This window comes from Ceratotherium simum, chromosome 16, assembly GCF_057802395.1.
Source record: "Ceratotherium simum simum isolate JZ-2026a chromosome 16, ASM5780239v1, whole genome shotgun sequence".
Classification (NCBI taxonomy): domain Eukaryota; kingdom Metazoa; phylum Chordata; class Mammalia; order Perissodactyla; family Rhinocerotidae; genus Ceratotherium; species Ceratotherium simum.
This window is the reverse complement of record NC_141915.1, coordinates 14,448,052-14,455,793: the sequence shown is the minus strand read 5'-3', so window position 1 is coordinate 14,455,793 and position 7,742 is coordinate 14,448,052. Positions and strand designations below refer to the sequence as shown.

General features: G+C 38.2%; 1 pseudogene; it reads right to left on the bottom strand.

Moving 5' to 3' along the window:
* Positions 1–5,602: 5,602 nt before the first annotated feature.
* Positions 5,603–6,547, bottom strand: LOC101394072 (olfactory receptor-like protein DTMT; annotated as a pseudogene).
* Between the last annotated feature and the right edge of the window lie 1,195 nt (positions 6,548–7,742).

Here is a 7,742-nt window from a genome sequence, read left to right as displayed (position 1 = left end):
CACCTAAATATATAAAGCAATTATTAACAGACATAAAAAGAGAAATAGATAGTAACATAATAATAGTAGGGGACTTTTAAAACCCCACTTACACCAACGGATAGATCATCCAAACAGAAGATCAATAAGGAAACATGGCCTTAAACAACACACTAGAACAGATGGACATAGTAGATATATACAGAGCATTCCATCCAAAAACCAAAGAATACACGTTCTTTTCAAATGCGCATGGAACATTCTCCAGGATTGATCACATATTAGGCCACAAAACAAGTCTCCACATATTTAAGAAGATTGAAATAATACCAAGTGTCTTTTCTGACCACAACGGTATGAAACTAGAAATCAACTATAGGAAGAAAATCAGAAAAGCCACAAATACGTGGAGATTAAACAAAATGCTACTGAACAACTACTGGGTTAACAAAGAAATCAAAGAAGAAATCAAAAAATACCTGGAGACAAATGAAAATGAATATACGACATGCCAGAATTTATGGGATACAGCAAAAGCAGTTCTAAGAGGGAAGTTTACAGCAATACAGGCCTATCTCAACAAACAAGAAAAATCTCAAATAAACAATCTAACAATGCACCTAAAGGAACTGGAAAAAGAAGAACAAACAAAGCCTAAAATCAGTAGAAGGGAGATAATAAAAATCAGAGAACAAATAAATGAAATAGAGACCAAAAAAACAATAGAAAAAATTAATAAAACCAAGAGCTGGTTCTTTGAAAAGATCAACATAATTGACAAACCTTTAGCTAGACTCACCAAGAAAAAGAGAGAGAAGGCACAAATAAGTAAAATCAGAAATGAAAGAGGAGAAATTACAACAGACACCTCAGAAATACCAAAGATTATAAGAGAATACTATGAAAAGCTATATGCCAACCAATTTGACAATCTGGAAGAAATGGATAAATTCTTAGAATCATACAACCTTCCAAAACTGGATCAAGAAGAAGTAGGGAATTTGAATAGACCAATCACCAGTAAGGAGATCGAAACAGTAATCACAAACTTCCCCAAAAATAAAAGTCCAGGACTAGACGGCTTCCCTGGTGAATTCTACCAAACATTCAAAGAAGATTTAATACCTATCCTTCTCAAACTCTTCCAAAACATTGAGGAGGGGGGGAAGCTCCCTAACTCATTCTACGAAGCTGACATTACCCTGATACCAAAACCAGACAAGGACAACACAAAAAAAGAAAATTACAGGCCAATATCACTGATGAACATCAATGCAAAAATCCTCAACAAAATACTAGCAAATCACATAGAACAATACGTTAAAAAGATTATACACCATGATCAAGTGGGATTTATTCCAGGTATGCAGGGATGGTTTAACATTCGCAAATCAATCAACGTAATACACCACATTAATAAAATGAAGAACAAAAATCACATAATCATCTCAATAGATGCAGAGAAAGCATTTGACAAGCTACAGAATCCATTTATGATAAAAACTCTGAATAAAATGGGTATAGAAGGAAAGTACCTCAACATAATAAAGACCATATATGACAAACCCACAGCTAATATCATCCTCAATGGGGAAAAACTGAAAGCTATCCCTCTAAGAACAGGAACCAGACAAGGATGCCCACTGTCACCACTCCTGTTCAACATAGTACTGGAGGTTTTGGCCAGAGAAATTAGGCAAGAAAAAGGAATAAAAGGAATCCAAATAGGTAACGAAGAAGTGAAACTCTCACTATTTGCAGATGACATGATTGTATATATAGAAAACCCTAAAGAATCTGTTGGAAAACTATTAGAAACAATCAACAACTACAGCAAAGTTGCAGGGTACAAAATCAATCTACAAAAATCAGTTGCATTTCTATATGCTAATAATGAACTAACAGAAAGAGAGCTCAAAAAGATAATACCATTAACAATTACATCAAAAAGAATAAAATACCTAGGAATAAATCTTACCAAGGAGGTGAAGGACCTATACAATGACAACTACAAGACATTATTGGAAGAAATCCAAGATGACATAAAGAAATGGAAAGATATCCCATGCACGTGGATTGGAAGAATAAACATAGTTAAAATGTCTATATTACCTAAAGCAATCTACAGATTCAATGCAATCCCAATCAGAATCCCAATGACATTCTTCACAGAAATAGAAAAAAGAATACTAAAATTTATATGGAACAACAAAAGACCCCGAATAGGTAAAGAAATCCTAAAGAAAAAGAACAAAGCAGGAGGCATCACAATCCCTGACTTCAAAACATACTACAAAGCAATAGTAATCAAAACAGCATGGTACTGGTACAAAAACAGGCACACAGATCAATGGAACAGAATTGAAAGCCCAGAAATAAAACCACACATATACGGACAGCTAATTTTCGACAAAGGTACTAAGAACATGCAATGGAGAAAGGAAAGTCTCTTCAATAAATGGTGTTGGGAAAACTGGACAGTCACATGCAAAAGAATGAAAGTGGACCATGTGCTATTGCCATTCACAAAAATTAACACAAAATGGATCAGAGACCTGAAGATGAGACCTGAAACTATAAAACTCATAGAAGAAAATATTGGCAACACACTATTTGACATTGGTTTTAAAGGAATCTTTTCAGATGACATGCCTACCCAGACTAGGGAAACTAAAGAAAAAATAAACAAGTGGGACTTTATCAGATTAAAGAGCTTTTATAAGACAAATGAAACCAGAATCAAGATGAACAGACAACCAACCAGCTGGGAGAGAATATTTGCAAAACATACATCTGACAAGGGGTTGATCTCCATAATATATAAAGAACTCACACAATTGAACAACAAAAAAACAAACAACCCGATCAAAAAATGGGCAGAGGAAATGAACAGACACTTCTCCAAGGAAGATATACAGATGGCCAATAGGCACATGAAAAGATGCTCAACATCACTAATCATCAGGGAAATGCAAATCAAAACAACACTAAGATACCACCTCACGCCCCTCAGAATGCATATAATCACCAAGACAAAAAACAACAAATGTTGGAGAGGATGTGGAGAAACAGGAACCCTCATACACAGCTGGTGGGAATGCAAATTGGTGCAGCCTCTATGGAAAACGGTATGGAGATTCCTCAAAGAATTAAAAATAGAGATGCCCTGTGATCCAGCCATCCCACTACTGGGAATCTATCCAACGCACCTGAAATCAACAATCCAAAGAGGCTTATGCACCCCTATGTTCATTGCAGCATTATTCACCATAGCCAAGAAGTGGAAGCAACCTAAGTGTCCCTCGACTGACGATTGGATTAAGAAAATGTGGTATATATATACAATGGAATACTACTCAGCCATAAAAAAAGACAAAATCGTCCCATTTGCAACAACATGGATGGGTCTGGAGCGTATTATGTTAAGTGAAATAAGCCAGAAAGAGAAAGACAAACACTGTATGATCTCACTCATATGTGGAATATAAACCAACACATGGACAGAGAAAACTGGACTATGGTTACCAGGGGCAGTGGGGGTGGGGGGTGGGCACAAGGGGTGAAGGGAGTCATATATATGGTGATGGACAAACAAAAATGTACAACCCAAAATTTCACAATGTTAGAAACCATTAAAACATCAATAAAAAATAAAAAATAAATTAAAAAAAAAAAAGGCTGTTAAAAATGAGGCACCCTTTCCAGGGTCATTGAATCTGTTCCATTTATTGTGGTATTCTTTTATATCTTGCAGTAAAGTTTTAAACTTTTCTTCTTATAGTCCTTGCGCCTGATTTTTATTGCTATTGAGGATAGAATCTATTTTTCATTGCCTTTTTAATTGGATTTTCTGATATAGAAGAAAGTGATTTAATTTAAATATTAATCTTTTATCTTGCCACTGATATTTCTGTTGTATTATGCCACTCAAATTTCAGAATTTATCCATTATAGCAACTAGTGTTACCTTTTGCTACCTCGTGGGTACAATAAAATGTTTCAGAATATACAATATTAAGTGAAAATGTGTAACACAAGGTTATATGAATTATAATCTACCTTTGTGAGTATATATACATATACAGATGTGGCTGCTTGGGTAACTGAATGGAAGGTGACATCATAAATCAAGATATAGAATACAGGACAAAGAGCAGATTTGGGGGAAAATAAAGAGTTCCATGTTGCGCATGTTGAGAATGAATTTCTCATAGAACCTTGTGTCCACTGGGCAGGTGAGAATAACAGTTGAGAGTTCTGGAGAATAGTGTGGGCTTCAGAGAAAGATGTGGAGTTTGCCAGAATATATGAGAGGATTAGAGTGGTGGGTTTGGATGCCATCACTAAGAAGGGACAACTAAGCATACAGATGGACCAAGGTTGGGAACATACTCCATGCCATAAATGGAGCTGAGAATTTTTTTGTTTTTTTTAAATTACTGATCCCCTTCTTTCCGAAGTGGCAGAAAATAAGAAGAAACTGCAGAATCACGTAGACTGGGATCTTACATACATTAATGACTGACACACTGTGTGACCTGGCAAGTAATTAAATGCCATATTTTTCAGTCTGTGAAACAGTGATAATATCTTCTCTACTTCCTTAGAAATGTCATGAGGGTAAAATAAAAACATAGACATAAAGTCCTTTTATAAAGTCCAAAATACCAAACAGAAGAGAAGCATCCTTAAACTCTGAACTTGTTTACCACATTCTAGCTTCTTTCGCCATTACTGAAGAAATAAATTTTAGGGCCCCTGGTATTAATTATTCCCAGGTAGAGACAAAATACACTGTTACACCAAAAGGGTTAGGAAAATCCATTTCAACCAGGCCAGGTCAGAAAACACAATATAGACACAAAACTAAATCTGAGGGGGGAAAAGGTTGCGATAAAACGACATGAAATCTGTGCAGGGAGAGGTACATAGGAGACATTTAGAGGGAGGATGGGAGGTTGAGATGTTTGGATCTTATTTAGTATTTACGTAAGAGTATGGAGAATTATTTTAAAGTGATACCACAATCAAAGCAGAGTTATGCTAAAAAAAAGAATAATCTCCTGTGACGAATTAGTTTAAGAATTAAAGACATGAAGGTCATTCAAAATAGTAGTTCTTAAACTATGCTTTTCCAGGGTCCCCTGGGGAAGACAAAGAGCAAGGCCTAACCAGAAGTCACCGGGACCCCCTTCCCTGGTTCAACTATGCAGCTCTGCTTCACCTTTCTTACGTATCAAACAATTATGTAGTATGTCATTTTCTGTTCTTTTTTGTGAGGAAGATCAGCCCTGAGCTAACATCTGATGCCAATCTTCCTCTTTTTTTGCTGAGGAAGATTGGCCCTGGGCTAACATCTGTGCTCACCTTCCTCTATTTTATATGGGATGCCACCACTGCATGGCTTGACAGGTGGTGCGTCAGTGCACGCCCGGGATCCGAACCTGCGAACCCTGGGCCACTGAAGCAGAGCGCACACACTTAACTGCTATGCCACCGGGCCAGCTCCCGGTAGTGTGTCACTTTAACGGAAGTTTCCATGGTGAGGAAAAGTATCTGGAATAATATTCCACTACTAATATATGTACTGGATATAAATATGTACAAATCTCAGGCGTTACCATTATAGAGAGAAGAGAATTTTCTTTTCACAAAAGACTCTTCTCAGGGCTCTCTTCATGTCTCTGTTCCTCAGGCTGTAGATGAAGGGGTTCAGCATGGGGGTCACCAGAGTGTACATCATAGCCATGACAATCTCCTTCACAGTAGAATTATTAGCTGAGGGGCATAAATAAAGACCAATAATTGTTCCATAGAACAGTGACACCACAGAGAGGTGGGAGCCACAGGTGGAGAAGGCCTTCTAGATGCTCCTACCAGAAGGAAAATTGAGGATGGACAATACAATTCGTGCATACGACAGGATGGTGAGTAGGAACGGGATGATGACAATGATCCCTCCTATGAAAAATATCACCAACTCATTAACTCGAGTGTCAGAGCAGGACAGCTTCAGCAGAGCAGACATATCACAGAAAAAGTGAGGGATCACGTTGTCTGCACAAAAACACAATCTGGCCATGAGCAGGGTGTGTAACATGGCATGGAACGTGGTCAGCACCCAGGACAGCACCACCAGGGAGAGACACACGTTGGGGCTCATGATGGTGGTGTAGTGCAGGGGGAAGCAGATGGCCACATAGCAGTCATAGGCCATGGCCACAAGGAGGAAGATCTCCAAATCTCCAAAAAACAGGAAGAAGTACATTTGGGTCAGGCAGCCAGCATAGGGGATGGACGGGACTTGGTTCTGCATGTTCTGCAGCAATTTGGGCATGGTGACAGAGGAAAAACAGAGGTCGGAGAAGGACAAATTGCTGAGAAACAAATACATGGGTGTGTGGAGCTGGGAGTCCAGGCTAATGAGGACGACGATGAGGAGGTTCCCCAGGACAGTAGTAAGATACACGGCCAGGAACAGGGCATAGAACAGGTTTTCCTGCTCTGAGTCGATGGGCAGTCCCAGCAGGAGAAACTCTGAGACGACAGTTTGATTCCTTCCTCTCATGCTCTGTCTTCAGGATTTTTAGGAAGAAATAATAGCGTCCGTTAAAACCTGAACTTAAAAATGAACACATTTCTGTGATACATGGTCTGTTAGATGATCTGCAAAAATACTTTATATCACCCTCATGACAACAATTACAATCTCTATACTCCAAATCTCTATAATCAGAATCTGTATGATCGGAAATGACTTATTTTCTTCACTTCTCTCTAACAAGTAACAATACTCCATCCTTTCTAAAACACTCTAATCCACTGACTTCTGAGACAAAAAAAATGTATCAGTTTTCTTCATACCTACCTGGCCAGACTTCCTCAGTAACTGTAATTGACTCCTGCCTTGCCAATATCTTACATGTTGATGCTCCTAAGGACTTTTTTCTAAACACCATTCTCTTATAGTTCTACAAATACCACCAAGAAAAACCCATCTACTTGAATGGCCTTGATTACCTGTTTAAATTTGGTTGTAGATGTCTCTCTAACCTATAAAACTGTATACCCAGTTGCTTAATGATTATCTTCTCTTGCATGTATCACATGCATTTTCAGCTCAACAGATCCCAAAAGAAAAACATGATCTCACTCTAGTTTCCCATATCCTAGTAAAAGGGATCCAGGTGCTCCACTCAAAAACCTGAGTGTTTTCATTGCAGCCTTATTCACGATAGCCAAGACTTGGAAGCAACCTAAGTGCCCATCAAGGGACGAATGGATAAAGAAGCTGTGGTATATATACACAATGGAATACTACTCAGCCATAAGAAACGACGAAATCCAGCCATTTGTGACAACATGGATGGACATTGAGCGTATAATGCAAAGTGAAATAAGTCAGAGGGAGAAGGTCAAATACCGTATGATTTCCTTCATTAAGTAGTAGATAGTGACAACAATGGACGGATACATAGGGACAGAGATTGGATTGGTGGTTGCCAGAGGGGAGGGGGGAGGGAGGAGGATGAAAGGGATAATTCGGTGCATGTGTGTGGTGATGGGTTGTAATTAGTATTTTGGTGGTGAACATGATGTGGTCCATGCAGAAATAGAAGTACAATGATGTACACCTGAAATTTTTACAATGTTATAAACCAATGTTACTGCAATAAACAAAAATTAAAAGAAAAAACCTGAGTGTTTTTTCATTCCTCCTGTCTCTCATCATCAACATCAATCTGTCAACAAATCCTACAAAT